Genomic DNA, 17753 nt, shown 5'->3' on the forward strand with positions numbered 1-17753 from the left:
GTAAAATTTTGGAGTAACAGACATATAATCGAAAAAGCATCTCAGCCAGAGCAAAAGTCTGTAACATGATGAAATTTACACAGGTATCATAAGGCTCCCTAATTGGGATGAAGACCTCCACCACCACCTGTGATTGTGCTTTCCATCCATATGATGCTTGTCCCACCCTTGCTAAGAACCTTTTGAACTTTCCGAAATATTGCTCAATGCTTATAGCAGTTGATTCTCCATCAAATGTGCTTTATTCTCTTCAGTATACTCCCTGGATGTTTCTTCTTTCCGTCTATATTGATGATGATCCTGGCAGCAATGTAACATCATTCCTCAATTTTCTCACTTTTAAGCAGTCATCTTCAAATTTACTTCAGTGACTCTTCTTTGTACTTATCACTATCAGGAAGCATTTTTGTCACTAATATCAGACTGACATTCTGCCTCTGACCATAGTCATTTATTCCTTCACCTTCCCCCTGCCCTATGTGCACTAATAACCTTCATAAAATCTTCTCAGCTTAGAATACTTGAAGACACTTCTCAAATCCTAAATCAAATGGACTTGTGTCTAGTCTATCATATGTGCTTGGGTATTTCAGAATTACCCAAGTTATCCCTTCCCCACCACTACCATTTCCATGGAGACCTTCTGGGAAATTGACTATGCTAAATCACTTTGCCAGAGTCACCAAAACATGATCTTTCTGGTCCTCAGAAAGCAGTATACATCACCTCCAGAATTCAGGAAGACTTCCCATTCAGTTAAGCCAGTGCTTTTCAAACTGTGATCTGGAGGCCTATGAGTTGAATAGAGACATTTATGGATTCTCTTAGGGGAAGGAGAGAGAAAAAAAGATTGAGGGTGTGTGTGTGGTGCTGGGGGTGATGGTGGGAGTCCAGAACTCTGCAGCCCCTTCAGTGAAGCCACCATACTTTTAGTATTTTTTATACACTATGCTTCCACGTAAGTCTTCTTTTTAACCCTCTATAAGTAACTTTCATAGAATTTCCAATTCTAAAAGGCAATGTGAAAATATATTACCAAAAATTATTAAATACTTTCAAAAATTCAGCAAGCAGTATATAAAAGACAGTAGGTCCAATTAGGACATTTATATTGCTCTATTAGCTCTCACATGCGTGAGTGAGTGCGTGATGGGAGCAATCTCTAAATGATCCAAGGGGATGTACGCTGGTGGTCTTGATGGCATCATAATAGTTTTCAATTTTACATGAGCAAAGTAGCGAGCAATCCAGATGTTCCCTTTTGTGGTTTCTGTCATTTCCTATGACATAAAGTGAATAGAGTGGAATTGGCTTTAAACTTGTACTTGGTCCTTTATTACATGCGATTTGTCTGCAGAGTTGATACATATCCACTGTACCCTCTCCAAACAGTCCGTTCCAATTTTGTATTAGCTTCTCGCACCTGAATTGTGGCACCGAGCTATGACAGCCTACAGAGCCCACACCAAGCCCCTACACATACAATTCTACCCCCAATGGCTTTTCAAAAGCTGGGTTATGTGGGAGTTATGACTGTAGGTCTGAACACAGGATGCCTGGGTTCAAATCCCAACACTGCAAGTTCCTAGAAGTGGGTCATGGGACAAGTTGGAAGATTTCTCTGTGCTTTGGTTTATTCATCTATAAAAGTGTGCTGATAATTATAGTACTTGACACATAGATGTATGATGAGGATTATGTATACATAAAGCACATATAAAAGTGCCTGGTACACAGTGACTTCTCAAGAAAAGTTAATTTTATTATTCCTAAATAACTTTAATTCCAATCTGATATTGAGGTTTTCCTATAAGAGAAGGCTGCCAGCCTGTATTGCCGTGTCAAAGTAGAAAAAGTGTGAAAAAATACTTATATGTTCAGTACACACACACATTCAGACACTCAGATATTATGTGGAAATATATATTTTTGATTCTTTTTTTTTTTTTTTTTGAGATGGAGTCTTGCTCTGTCGCCAGGCTGGAGTGCAGTGGCACAATCTCCGCTCACTGCAAGCTCCGCCTCCCAGGTTCATGCCATTCTCCTGCCTCAGCCTCCCGAGTAGCTGGGACTACAGGCGCCCGCCACCACGCCCGGCTAATTTTTTGTATTTTTAGTAGAGACAAGGTTTCACCATGTTAGCCAGGATGGTCTCGATCTCCTGACCTCGTGATCTGCCCGCCTCGGCCTCCCAAAGTGCTGGGATTACAGGCGTGAGCCACCGAGCCCGGCCTGATTCATTTCTTAATGCATGTGAATCTATGATGAGAATAAAATGAGTCAATTTTGTGTGCTGTCTAGCTTTATACATCATCATATACCTTCCACAGAGATATTTTGAGTTTGACATATTCTAAGTACTTCAAAGATTTTAACAAGAAAAATCCTCTTTTGATGAAATAAATGCCTTTTTATACACACTGATTTCCTCTGTCTTGTCACCACTTTCCCACATCCTCTACTGTCATTGCAAATAGCTTTTTAATGGTGTCTACCAAAAAGTCCTTTCACGTTTAGAAATATAAAAAGCACAGCAACATGTTGAGCTGGAGGGAAAAATTCAGATCATCTAGTCCAAGCAGCCCCATGTGCTAGAACTTTTACTTCCTCTTAGAAATGAGAGGTGTCAGTGCAAGGCAATTCTCCCCTTAATAACCCAGGGAACTGGTGAAATCATTGCGATAGAAATCTAAATAAAATGTTGGTTCTGATTCTTGCTTGGTAGATGCTCAGTGATGTCTGTTGAGTAGATTGGGTACTAATAAGACCACTTCCACATCATCAGTGATCCATGGACTGGGCCGTGCTCTCTGTGATTACACTACTCTGTCTTTTCTGGAGCCAGAGGTGATACACTAACTGCCATATTGGTTTAGGGTTTTCAACAACCTTATTTCTATGACTGGATATTTCTGTTCCTATTTAGGATAAATGCTAAATTTTATCATATATAATAAGATTTATCTTGGTAATTTTTGTTTTGAGACGGAGTCTCGCTCTGTCGCCAGGCTGGAGTGCAGTGGCGAGATCTCGACTCACAGCAACCTCCGCCTCCCAGGTTCAAGCGATTCTCTTGCCTCAGCCTCCCAAGTAGCTGGGACTACAGGTGCCCGCCACCAGGCCCAGTTAATTTTTGTATTTTTAGTAGAGACGGGGTTTCACCATGTTGGCCAGGATGGTCTCAATTTCTTGACCTGGTGATCCGCCTGCGTCGGCTTCCTAAAGTGCTGGGATTACAGGGGTGAGCCACCACGCCCGGCCAGTAATTTTTTTTTTTTTTTTTTTTGAGACGGAGTTTTGCTCTGTCACCCAGACTGGAAGGCAGTGGCGCGATCTCGGCTCACTGCAACCTCCGCCTCCCGGGTTCACGCCATTTTCCTGCCTCAGCCTCCTGAGTAGCTGGAACTAGAGGCGCCCGCCACCACGCCCGGCTAATTTTTTTTTTTTTTTTTTGTATTTTTAGTAGAGACGGGGTTTCACTGTGTTAGCCAGGATGGTGTCTATCTCCTGACCTCCTGATCCGCCCGCCTCGGCCTCCCATAGTGCTGGGATTACACGCATGAGCCACCGCGCCCAGCGGAAGAGGTTTTAAAGACCCGAGTTGTATTCAGCAAGGTCAGAAAACCTTCTAGGCTGACTACTACTTCAGGCTCAGACTCATCACTAAAAGTAATTGTTCTTTGTTTTTCTTTTGTTTGCTTGCGTTATCAGGTGATGCTATCCCACTGCACCCACCCGAAACCCAAGTAGCTGTGGCTGTGGTTAACATTCTCTACTTACTAACTAGCAGGGATGTAACTGCTTTTAATAGTTTTCTCTGTGTTATACATGCTGGTTATATACAGAGGAACTGAAGATATGAGAGAGGACATGTCTTAGTTTGTTCAGACCTCTATAACAAAATACCATAAACTGACTGGCTTATAAATGGAAATGTATTGCTCATAGTTCTGGAGGCTGGAAAGTCCTAAGATCAAAGTGTCAGCAGATTAGTATTTGGTGAGAACCCACTCCCTGGTTTATAGATAGCCATCCTGTCACTGTGTCCTCACATGGCGTTAAGTGGTGAGTCTCTGGAGTCTCTTTTATAAAGGCACTAATGCCAGTTATAAAGGTCCCACCTCCTAAGACCATCAAATTGAATGTTAGGTTTCAACATGTATACATAAACAGTCTACAGCAGGGGACTAAAAGATTGGAGAGAGAGAGAGAAAGGAAGAGACAGTGGTATACAGCTTTTGTTTTAGTTGAGATTATTTTGGTTAAAAGGAGCAGAAACCGATTTAAATTTCAGCAAAAAATTTCACTCTAAAGTTATTGGGTATATCATGGAATCAAAGAACAGGAATGCCCTGGGCCTCTGGAAATTCCTTTTAGGGATTCAGGGACCTGAACCCCTATGAAGACGCTTTCTTGCTTTTCTTTCTACTCCTTGACGATGTTTGGGTTTACGTTTTCCTCTTAGTATACACCAGCGTTTTTTGATCCTCTGTCTACATGGTGGGACACGGACACAACTCCCAGGGTTTGTGTATGACAACACGGGCTTAGACTATCTCAGTTCTCTTGACTTAGGTTCAGATTTTCAAAAGGGAGGAAACTCATCGGCTGGTGGACAGGTCACATTGTAACCCGACAGCTCTTATAACAATCACACACATTGTGGAGGGACATTGGGCAAACCATCACAAAATGATCCCTTAGCATATTGTAGTCAAAATTCTTTTCCTCAAACCAGTTTTGATTTAACCTCTACAAATTTCTGATTTTTATCACCCCCTCAGTCCCAAAATTTAACCAGTTGAAAGAACAAATATTTAAATATATTATAGCTCTACTTCAATCAGATTTCAAACAGTATTTTCACATTACAGAATCTGATGAGTGACTCTGTTTATCCATGCTATCGTTTTATTCATTTTCCTGTTCCCTTTCCAGCCTTGCATTTATAAATCTACACATTCCAAACTGTCAGCACCCTTTCTCCTCTGATCTTTTTGGTTGCCCTTCTCTGAGCATTTTCCACCTAATGAACTTTGAGTTTTCGACATGAGAAATGATTTCTCATAAAATAGTTGTGTTATTTATCAAAATTCAAGGTGGCCAGTCAGTTCAATTTTTAAATGTATACATTTTACCTGTATCATATCCCATGTTCCCTGGTACAGAAGTATACTTCATTACAGACTGTGATGTGTTCAAGAAAATTGTATGGTTCCATTTTTGAAAAGAAACAAGAGGAGGCAAAATTATTTTTGATTCGTAAAGGAAGGTGAAAATGTGACTTTCTCAGAATTTGCTAGCCTCCCTTCTCAGAGTTCCTGCATCCTTTCAGATTAGAGTTCATTATCTGGGCCATCTGTTGGTAATTAATGTTGATAGCTGGATCCTGAGTAGGTTTGGCTTAGCATATACCTGACTTGTTTATTTCAATATTTCAAGATTGAGTTTTTGGATAAGGCAGGATGCCTTTCCTTTTTTATTTTCATATTGAAAGAGCAAATTTTATTTTAGTGAGATGACTTTTCAAAGTGTAAAGAAAATATGATATCAAAATTGATACAGATAATTTTAAATCAGAATCTCCATCTATATACAATGAAACCATTGAAGAGAAAGGCAAGCTAAAAATACTTTCTTTAAACAAGAACATCTTTCTCTCAATATAAAGATTTCAACTGGTCAGGCACGGTGGCTCATGCCTGTAATCCCAGCACTTTTGGAGGCTGAAGCTGGTGGATCACCTGAGATCAGGAGTTTGAGACCAGCCTGACCAATATGATGAAACCCCATTTCTACTAAAAAAAAAAAAATTAGCCGGGCGTGGTGGCGTGCGCCTTTAATCTACTCAGGAGGCTGAGACAGGAGAATTGCTTGAACCCAGGAGGCAGAGGTTGCAGTGAGCCGAGATCTTGCCATTGCACTCCAGCCTGGGTGACAGAGCAAGACTCTGTCTCTAAATGGATGAATGAATGAATGAACGAATGTATTTCAGTCTCTGAACTTACCCCCCAAATAAAAGTCTTCAAGAGGATCTTTTTAAAATTTTAAGATAAGAGATGGATTATTTGAGTATTAAAGAACTAGAGAAAAATGTTTGGATTGAAGATGCCTTTTCCTTTTTCCATTTCCCTCCCTGATATTTCTCTTCTATTTTCTAATTTTCCACAAGATGTTTTATTCCTGTGCTTTTTTCTTCTCTCTTTAACCTTTCTTTCCTCACGATCTACAAAGCATATTATTAGAATGGGGTACACATGCCCCATTCATGCAAGCCAAATGATAGGATGTAAAACAAGGTATCCATGAAATTACCCATGAGAATGGTGTCATATTAGTCATATTTGTTTTGCAGCTATTAATAATTGCACATTTTAAATAAGAAACAAGTTTACAGATAAAGCATTGTGGAGAGGGTTTCCACCACCATACCAGATTGTGTACTTCATCAATACAACTCTTCTTTTTTTCTGCCACTATTCCTTTTGTTTCTCCACTTGACCTCTCCCTTCTTTGCTTTTTATACCATTTCTCTCTCACTCACATTAATTTATTTGATATATTTTTATTTCTTCCAAAGAAAATTGGCCAGTTGTGCTCATAATCTCAGCACTTAGGGAGCCCGAGGCAGGAGGATTGCTTGAGACCAGCCTGAGCAACACAGTGAGATCCATCTCTAAAAAGAATTGAAATTAAAAAAAGAAAACAAGAATGGCAAATTTTCAAAATGTTTAGTAAAGACATATTTTGTAATATAACAATATAATTTTTCTGCTAGGCTGTCAACAACTGAGGTAGGGTGTGTGTCTTCAGCATCCAGATCATTATCTGATATGTGAGGGGTGCTCAGCAATGTTGAATAGATTGGACACTAATATTGTTTTAACTTTTCATTTTGAGATAATATTAGATTTATAGAAAAGCTACAAATATAGGAAGTGTCTATATAACCTTCACTTAGCTCCCCTCTTCCTAGTATTAACATGTCACATACCATAGTTCCTCAAAACTAAGAAATTAACATTGATACCACACTATTAACTGCAGACTTCATTCAGATTTCATCTGTTTTTCCACTAATATCCTTTTTTCTCTTCCCAGATAGATTTAATCCATAAAACCATTTTGCATTTGGTCATGTTATTTTAGCCTTCCCTAATCTTGGATACTAATCTTAAATTTTATCTTTTATAATTTTAATTTAATTAATGATGTTAAACAGAATGGAATGCTAAGAAAATGAACACGTGAAAAGCTATATTACATATAATTTTTCAGTGACTTCAGTTTTGCTTAAATCTAGGTTGCCTCATATTGATATGGTAGAAAGAAAACTTATTTAAATTTTAAGATTCTGGAAAGAACGTTTTTCCTGGTATCTCTTGACCTTTCAAATTTCCCTTATTTTATTTTATTTTTTTATTTTTTTATTTTTATTTATTATTATTATACTTTAGGTTTTAGGGTACATGTGTACAATGTGCAGGTTAGTTACATATGTATACATGTGCCATGCTGGTGCGCTGCACCCACTAACTCGTCATCTAGCATTAGGTATATCTCCCAATGCTATCCCTCCCCCCTCCCCCCACCCCACAACAGTCCCCAGAGTGTGATGTTCCCCTTCCTGTGTCCATGTGTTCTCATTGTTCAGTTCCCACCTATGAGTGAGAATATGCGGTGTTTGGTTTTTTGTTCTTGCGATAGTTTACTGAGAATTATGATTTCCAATTTCATCCATGTCCCTACAAAGGACATGAACTCATCATTTTTTATGGCTGCATAGTATTCCATGGTGTATATGTGCCACATTTTCTTAATCCAGTCTATCATTGTTGGACATTTGGGTTGGTTCCAAGTCTTTGCTATTGTGAATAATGCTGCAATAAACATACGTGTGCATGTTTACAAGAAAAAAACAACCCCATCAAAAAGTGGGTGAAGGACATGAACAGACACTTCTCAAAAGAAGACATTTATGCAGCCAAAAAACACAAGAAAAAATGCTCACCATCACTGGCCATCAGAGAAATGCAAATCAAAACCACAATGAGATACCATCTCACACCAGTTAGAATAGCAATCATTAAAAAGTCAGGAAACAACAGGTGCTGGAGAGGATGTGGAGAAATAGGAACACTTTTACACTGTTGGTGGGACTGTAAGCTAGTTCAACCCTTGTGGAAGTCAGTGTGGCGATTCCTCAGGGATCTAGAACTAGAAATACCATTTGACCCAGCCATCCCATTACTGGGTATATACCCAAAGGACTATAAATCATACTGCTATAAAGACACATGCACACGTATGTTTATTGCGGCATTATTCAAATTTCCCTTATTTTAAAATATAGCTCTATTTATTGACTTTTGTAACATAGTGAAGATTGATTTCTTAGTATTGATCATTCAAACTGATCAATAAGCAAGATTAACATTGGTGTCTGAAAAAATATTTTATAATTTTATTATTGTAAACAAATTCCAAAGGAAATATTTTTGGGAACAAAAGAGGGTTGGGATTTTGAAGTCAATCTCCAGATTTTTGTGGTAATCCTGGTAGGTTTTAAAAGATGTTCCAGGTATTCCCAGTCATTCTCATATGCTGACTATTGTCTTATGTGTTTGTTACTTTACATCCATGCTTTTTAGTTGCAGCATCCTGTGCACGGTATAATTACATTATACAAAAGTCTTTGCCTTTTCTCCCACAAACCCAAAACACCCAGTGCTGTTTTTTTTTTTTTTAACCATGTGGTGCATTAAGGCACTTTGAAAAACTGAATAGTATTGCCCAACAAAATCTCGCATAATCTTTGGCACATAATATGCATTCCAAAAAGATTTGCTGATAGATTCAGTAACAGGAGACCTAACTCAGAGAAAAAAAGCTGTAAAAACGCTTTGCTAGAACCCTGAAGCTCAGTCTAAATCCCCGCCTGCCATCTTGAGGACATAGTGAGAACTGCATCAGATTCGATCTAAACCATGACTGCTCAAGGTAATAGCAAAGCCGTGTGTATTGAACCAAGGAGAAAATATTGTGGTTTTAAAAATGGACGTGAATTATTTAGATGCTTAAGATCAAAGTGAGTTTTTACCTAAATATGTACATTATTGAAGCAATTTCAAACAAAATTACCAGAAAACTATACTTGATCTGGTTAGATTGGAGGAACATACAGAATCTATGATGTTTTCTTAACTTCTTTAGTATCTATGGGTCAAAATCTATTTTATTTAGGTAGTTTGTTTAGTTTAAAAAAAATCTATAAATCATTAAAATCTATAATGGTTAGGTTTGAAACAAAAAAGACTGTTGATAATAAACAGTGAGAGAAGATCAGGTAGAGAAGCACATATGTATAAAGTACATAAATGCTCCACCTTTGGCATTTTTACTTTGTATAAACATCACAGGAGCAGAATGGGGTGGGCCAGGTTTGTGGCCAAATAAATGTGAGCATAACCATTTCCCCCCTCTTCCTACTCCTTCTGTATCAACACAAACCTGTACCACTCTTAATTTTATTCCCTTCCAGAATCTTTTTTATATGTAGAGGGGCAGAGAATCCCTTTTTCTACATTCACTGTTGATTTTTTTTTTTTTGAATTTAAGAAACAGTTTTTGCTATGTTGCTCAGGCTGGACTTGAACTCCTGGACTCAAGAGATCCTCCTGCCTCAGCCTACCAAAAAGCTGAGATTACAGGTGTGCCCCACCATACAAGCGATCGATTATATCTGGTGATGCTTTGGGCCTCTGTGGTGTTCCGCACACAGTAGCTGCTGTCTGTGTGAATGCAGAGGGAGGCAGTGCCTCTGCCCTGTCCTTTAATGTCCTTCCTGGGACGGTTGACTCCTTAGCATTTTTATTCTTTTGCAACCTCTGTTCTCTTTACTGAGTCCTTTGAAACATCATAGGTCTGTTTCTCTGGAACAATCAGTTCACTTCAAGTCTGTTCTGTTGCTTGGCCCACAGCCCTGTGTCTCTCCACCATCTATCTCATTTGCCTTTTCGGTGCAGTTCTCTATCCTTCCAGAGGTCTCAAATTCCAAACACACAGCTGTCTTTTCATTTCATTGTTGCTCACTGCCAGCCAGATAGTAAGGATACTTACATCATTATTGACCCATTTTCCATGGGAGGATTTCAATGGGTGTGAATATACACCCTGGGATTTACAGAATTGTTAGAACATGATGTCACGGGTAGCACACAGCCAAAGACGAAACAGCGCTGTGGAGGCAGTTTCCTCAGTGTGGAGTGGATCATCTGCGCACCAGGTGGTATTTATTGCTCTAGTTGTTTCAGTTCCTATTTGCCAGGGCATAGATCTGTACAAATGCTAAGGCTGCCAATCTCACAATCTCTTTCAAAGCTAAAGTTTCCTAAAAACAGCCACCATGCTGTATAACGTAACTATGTGCCAGGCATTCTTGCAGATTTATTTATTTTATGCTTATAGATAAATTTATTTTATGCTCACAGCCCTGTGAGGAAAAAACTATCATTATCCCTATTGTAGAGATGAGACCATTAAAGCTTATGAAATACTTCTTCACCACAGCCCCAGAGGGCCTTCTCCAAAGCAGGCATCTAGGTAACAATACTCCTAAGAGGGGGTGGAGCCAGGATTTGAGCCTGGGCAGTTGGGCCCCAGAATCCGTGGGCAGAACCATTATCCTCTGGTGTATCAAGATACCTTCTGCTGGTGAACTCCTCTTGGGGTTGGGGTGGGAGGAACATTTTATAGGCTTCATTGGCTTTGGAATGCTCTAACATGCTCCAGTTACCACAATTAACATTAACACTGAAAGAGTGTTAGACATCAAGAATTTCTTTAAAGGCTGTGGACGTCGACTTGAATGCCAAGTTCAGAATCTCAAGGAGAATGTTCTCATGCTGTCGTTTTTTTAAAAACAGTTGACCTGAATAGAGTGCTCCTCATTTAAAGATAAAAAAATCAGATCAAATAAATATTGTACTTAAGAAAGATGGTACAGTCTAAAGAACGAGAACTTCTTTTTCAAATTGTAGAGGAAAATTCTGAAAAATACTAAAGCAGAGTTTGTAAGCTCTTCTGTGTAAAACACAGAAAACTTCTATAAGAAGATGCCTAGCGTATACATATAAGACAAGAAAATATAAAAAAGGAGTGGCTTTTGTGGAGGTAAAAGTAATACAAATCATATACAAAACCGTAAATGATGTAGCATGACTTATAGTTTCGATAGAAGCAATGGAAGACATAATAAATATTAAAAATAACCTCAGAATCAAATCACTTGAACCTGGAAGGCAGAGGTTGTAGTAAACCAAGATCGTGCCCCTGCATTCCTGCCTAGGAAACAGAGTGAGACTCCATCTCAAAATAAATAAATAAAATAAAATAAAATACATGAGAACATAAAGCTTTACTGACCTAAGAAACACCATTTATAGATAAAATAGGCTCATCAAGTAACAAGTGAAATTGATTAAAACAACCCTTAGTCATACCCTGATGAATTGCTAAATTTCAGAGAGAGCACTCTCTTTAAATACCCAGGCAGAAAAAAAACAACAACACAGAAGCAAACCAGAGTAGTTAAAAATGAACGGAAATGAAACTGGTCTCACACTTTTATTTATTTATTTATTTTTTTGAGGTGGAGTTTCACTCTTGTTGCCCAGGCTGGAGTGCAATGGCGCAACCTCGGCTCACTGCAACCTCCGCCTCCCAGGTTCAAGCGATTCTCCTGCCTCAGCCTCCCAAGTAGCTGGGATTACAGGCATCTACCACCACACCCTGCTAATTTTTTGTATTTTTAGTAGAGATGGGGTTTCTCCATGTTGGCCAGGCTGGTCGGTCTCAAACTCCTGACATCAAGTGATCCACCCACCTCGGCCTCCCAAAGTGCTGGGAGTATAGGCATGAGCCACCGTGCCCGGCCCACACTTCTTTACATTAGAGTTAGGCCAGGTGTGGTGGCTCATGCCTGTAATCCCAACACTTTTGGAGGCTGAGATGGGAAGATGGCTCGGGGCCAGGAGTTCAGGACCAGCCTGGCCTACATAGTGAGATTCTGTCTCTATTTAAAAGAAAAAGAAAAAGAAAACATTAGCATTAGACTCTAAAGGCACAACCCATTATCCATTCTTGGGAAAAATTTGTGACCCAGTTTTTCGCTCTTTATCCAAGGTATATGTGAAATGTGAAAATGTAAGTATATGAAATATAAAATAAAAAAGAAAGTCTCATAAAGTAAAAAATTCAAATATACCATCCGTCTACTTTAAAAAAATTAATTTAAATATACCTTGGAATAAGACATAATAAAATAAAAAGATAAGATCATAAAAAGATGGATATTAAATACTGAAAATAGTAACATATAGATGCAAGCCTAAGTTCTTGCTGTAAACAAATACAAAACTAGTTCAAACATAAAAACATGTCCAAAGAAAATATGTAAAATATATGCCTAAAAAAGCCATATTTTATAAATAAAAGAAAAACATGTTATATAAAATTTTATTTATAAAAATTCCAAGTAGGTAGAAGAGAATTAAGGGAAACAAAAACATGCTAATTTCTTATTTATGTGGGAGGGATGTTACATTCTTGATATTGACGATTGGAGAAGATGATTTCAAATACATTTGGAAGACACTTTAGATAACTTTTAATAAAAGCAGAGAAAATATAGCAGATACACAAAGAAAAAGGTAGAAACAAGGTGATAGAAAAGTATAAACAAGAGCTGTATTAAAAGACATACACATAAATAGCAACAAACTTGTCTGTAACTTAAATATAAACAGATTCTATTTTTAAATAAAAAAGAGAAGGAGGCCAGGTGCGGTGGCTCATGCCTGTAATCCCAGATACTCGGGGAGGCTGAGGCAGGATCATTTTGGGGTTGGGCAGATCATTTGAGGTCAGAAGTTCGAGACTAGCCTGGCCAACATGGTGAAACCTGTCTCTACTAAAAATACAAAAATTATCTGGGCGTGGTGGCACGTGCCTGTAATCCCAGCTACTTGGGAGGCTGAGGCAGGAGAATTGCTTGAAACCAGGAGGTGGAGGTTGCGGTGAGTAGAGATCATTGTGCCACTGCACTCCAGCCTGAGTGACAGAGCAAGACTCTGTGTCAAAACAAACAAACAAACCAACCCACCAAAGTCAAATATATACTGCAAGGGACACAGCTAAAGTGAAATAACAAAAAATATTTAGAATAAAAGAAATGGCAAGGAATTGTCAGGAATAAAGAAATTCAAAAGGATAATGGCCACGTTAACATGTCCTGAATGGTATTGCCTAGGTTGTCTTCTAGGTTTTTTATAGATTTGGGTTTTACATTTAAATCTTTAATCCATCTTGATTTAATTTTTGTATATGGTGTAAGGAAGGGATCCAGTTTCAATCTTCTGCATATGGCTATAGCCAGTTATCTCAGCAACATTTATTGAATAGGGAATCCTTTCCCCATTGCTTGTTTTTGTCAGGTTTGTCAAAGATCAGATAATTGTAGGTGTGTGGTCTTGTTTTTGGGTTCTCTATTCTGTTCCATTTGTCAATGTGTCTGTTTTTGTACCAGTGCCATGCTGTTTTGGTTACTGTAACACTGTAGTATAGTTTGAAGGTGGTTAGTATGATGCCTCCAGCTTTGTTCTTTTTGCTTAGGATTGTCTTAGCTATTCAGCCTCTTTTTTGATTGCATATGAATTTTAAAATAGTTTCCTCTAGTTCTGTGAAGAATGTCAATGGTAGTTTAATAGGAATAGCATTGAATCTATAAATTGCTTGAGCAGTATGGACACTTTAACAATATTGATTCTTCCTATCCATGAGGATGGAATGTTTTTCCATTTGTTTGTGTCCTCTCTGATTTCTTTCAGTAGTGTTTTGTCATTCTTGTAGAGATCTTTCACCTCCATAGTTAGCTGTATTCCTAGGTATTTTATTCTTGTTGTTTCTGATTGTGTTTATTTGAAACTTCTCTCCTTTCTTCTTTATTAGTCTAGCTAGTGGTCTATTTTATTAATTTTTTCAAAAAACAGCTCCCGGATTCATTGATCTTTTGAATTTTTTTTTTTTTGTATCTCAGTCTCCTTCAGTTCTGCTCCGATTTTGGTTATTTCTTGTCTTCTGGTGGCTTTGGGATTTGTTTGCTCTTGATCCTCTAGTTCTTTTTAGTTGTGATGTTAAGTTGTTAACTTGAGACCTTTCTAACTTTTTGATGTGATCATTTAGTGCTATAAATTTCCCTCTTAACACTACCTTAGCTGTGTCTCAGAGATTCCGGTATGTACAACTTCTCCAAAGCAAAAATGGTGCAGACAATATCCTTTGACTACAAGACAAGTACCCCCCACAACCAAAAAAAAAAAAAACCACAATTAAAACACCCAAAATGAAAATCATGCACACCCCTGGAAATTAATATTTGAAGTACAGTATGTATTTACTGACCTCCCCTCCCCTCTCCTCTCCTCTCCCAGACGGAGTCTCGCTCTGTCGCCCAGGTTGAAGTGCAGTGGTGTGATCTCAGCTCACTGAAATCTCTGCCTCCCAGGTTCAAGCAATTCCTGTGCCTCAGCCTCTCCAGTAGCTGGGACTACAGGCACACAGCACCATGCCTGGCTAATTTTTTGTATTTTAGTAGAGACGGAGTTTCACTATGTTGGCCAGGATGGTCTCGATCTCCTGACCTCGTGATCCGCCCGCCTCAGCCTCCCAAACGACTTATTTCTTTACTTTGTACCAGTTCAGCCTCCTGTAGTGTCAACTGAAACTGCTCTTTTAAATGTTCCTATCCTTCACAACTGGTTTCCATATTTTATAGTCTTTTCTTAGCACCACACCTCCTATTATCTACTTCTGTGCCTCTTTTTCTACTTACTTAATCTGTATTCCCTCTCTACACTGTTATGCTGTATCTTTGGTTCTATTTTCTTTGTTTGACTAACCCTCGTTTCTCTCCCTCATCTCTAAGTATAGGTTCTCCTTAAGACTTAATAGATTTCTCCCTTTTTCACACCACTGCACTTCAGCCTGGGTGACAGAGCAAGACTCTGTCTCAAAAAAAAAAAAAAAAAAAAAAGTCAGTAAATATGTACTGTACTTCAAATATTAATTTCCAGGGGTGTGCATGATTTTCATTTTGGGTTTTTTAATTGTGGGGTTTTTTTTTGGTGTGTGTGGGGGGGCTACTTGTCTTCCTAATCTCTCTCTTCCCAATCTCAATCTTCTATCTACTGTCACTATTTAGAGTACCCCACCTCTCATCCTGATCTCTTAACAGCTGGATTGAAATTTCCACCATCTCTGCCTCCTTGGAAGGATTTCTGGAGCATCTACTATGTGACAGATGATATTTTAGATATTTTCATGTATCTGTTATTTCATGTAATCTTTGAGAAAACCTGCAAGGTAGATGTCTTCATATTTACAGATAAGGACATCTAGTTTAAGATGTTTAAGTAGATTATCTAGTAAATGGATATCAGAAACTGTATTTAAATCATATTGTGCCTAATCCCAATGCTCAAGTAGAGGATTGATGAAAAATAAATTTTAGGAATATTGTACTTTTGCCCTTTTACTTAGAGAAGACTTAATTTAATAATCAAGTTCCCTGGAATGAGACACAAGGAAAATATTTTTGAGTACTTACCCAGTGCCAAGCACTATGCTACATTTTGCATCTGGGATTTAATTTGTTTTTTAACACTAAGCAGGGGTAGACAGGGAAGGAAACTTGGAAAGATCACATAGCTGACAAGTAGCAGGTCAGGGATTTGATTGTGTCTTCTTCTCATCATATCACTCTGTATTAATTAATTAGCTGTACTTTTGGGATTAAGTTGCTTTCTCTCCTAGTCTGTACCCAGTTTATTTTTAAAGTGAGATTGCTTATATCCAAAGCCTCCTTTGGTTCTATTATTATACAAGTCAATAGCCCTAAATAGAGAAGCTGGTTTCTGAGCCACCAATTAGATGCATTAGTAACAGAGCTGTTAGTAACAGGATGTTGTGCCTCAAACTCTACCCTTAGCATTCTCATTATTCCTAACCTGCTTCTTCTGTGGTTTCCACCTCAGTTAATGGCACCATCGTCCACTGAGGTTATGGGACCAGAGACCTTCATGTGACCCATCCTCACCCCTCCGATTCAGACAATTGCCTAGTTCTATCAACTCCTTTGTCCATCATAACTTTCAAAAGTGGTCACTGCTGGTCTCAAGCTCCTGACCTTGTCATCCGCCCACCTCTACTTCCCAAAGTGCTGGGATTACAGGCTTGAGCCACTGCGCCCAGCCTATGATAGTCTCTTGAAATTGCCTGTTTATTATTTGTCCTCCCACTAGGTTGTAATTTCCTTTTAGAGGGACAGTATGTACCAAACCCAGTGTTTAGCATAGCAAAGGTGCCTAGTGATATCTGTTGAATGAATGAATAAAATACTTTCTAGAAGAGTCATAGTCCCCTTTTATATCAACTAATCTCTTTATCACAAAAATGTTCTTGGAGTTCATTTCTGTCCCTCTCTCTTTCTTGGGAGCATCTGCTAGGAATAATGGAATAATGAGGAAAGAGAGGTCAGAGACGAGAAGGTGATGATGTTTGACTGAAAGAGAATAAAGAGCAAATAAATTTCAGAGTAGAGTGGGCCCATTCCAAGATGATCTTTTGGAAGAGGACCAAACCCAGAGGCATGCACTCAGTTGTGCCAGGTGGGTTGCCTTTTGCTGGAGAGGTGGGAGGAAAATGTCAAAACCAAAACCCTGGAAGACCTGTTTTCAGGAGCCATTTAAAATTCAAGTTCAGTTTTTCTTAGATTGTAGATTCTAAAGAAAACTTTTCCATCTTTATTTGTTCTTGTGCTTTACTTTCCTCTTCTGGAGGTGGTGCCTTCTCTGCTCTAAGGCAATCATCTGTTCTCTCATGTATAGCAATGGTGCTTATTAGGGCCAGTCCCCCTGCTAAGCAGTGTTTTAGCAATCTATGCAGCTATTTTGTTTTTGTCCCAATGTTTAAAATGTCTTACTGCCATTTAGAGAGTAGGAAACTCAGGAAGCTAGATGTTGAACAATGTTCAGGAGAGTCCTACATAATAAATAATCATCCTATGTACTGCTGACCTTTTTTTTTTTTTTTTTTTTTTTTGAGAGAGTCTTGCTGTATTGCCCAGACTGGAGTGCAGTGGCGAGATCTCGGCTCGCTACAACCTCTGCCTCCCGAGTTCAAGCCATTCTCCTGCCTCGGCCTCCCAAATAGCTGGGATTAGAGGCATCTGCCTCCACACCTGGCTGATTTTTGTATTTTTAGTAGAGACAGGGTCTCACCATGTTGATCAAGCTGGTCTCAAACTCCTGACCTCAAGTGATCTGCCCTCCTCAGCCTCCCAAAGTGCTGGGAGTACAGGCGTGAGTCACTGCACCCAGCCTGTACTGCTGACTTTTGAAGTCCCTTTAGACATTTATATATGCAAACAATTTATTTATAACTATCTGAAGGAATAACCAAATTTTCTTTTCACATATAAACACGTTTTTTAAAATGCAGTTTATTAACTCAATTTGCTATTCCTGCTAGAATGCAGTTATTGTGATATAGAGAAAGCTTTTACTTTCTCTACCAAGAATTGTCTGTTATTATGTTAAATCTCATCACTGATGACAATGCTGCTTGTGGTATTTGAGTTAAAAATGCAATGCACTTGTATCAGCTTGCAGTTTTGACTGTTTAGATCATTATTGCTT

This window comes from Pongo pygmaeus, chromosome 7, assembly GCF_028885625.2.
Source record: "Pongo pygmaeus isolate AG05252 chromosome 7, NHGRI_mPonPyg2-v2.0_pri, whole genome shotgun sequence".
In the NCBI taxonomy this organism is placed as follows: Eukaryota; Metazoa; Chordata; class Mammalia; order Primates; family Hominidae; genus Pongo; species Pongo pygmaeus.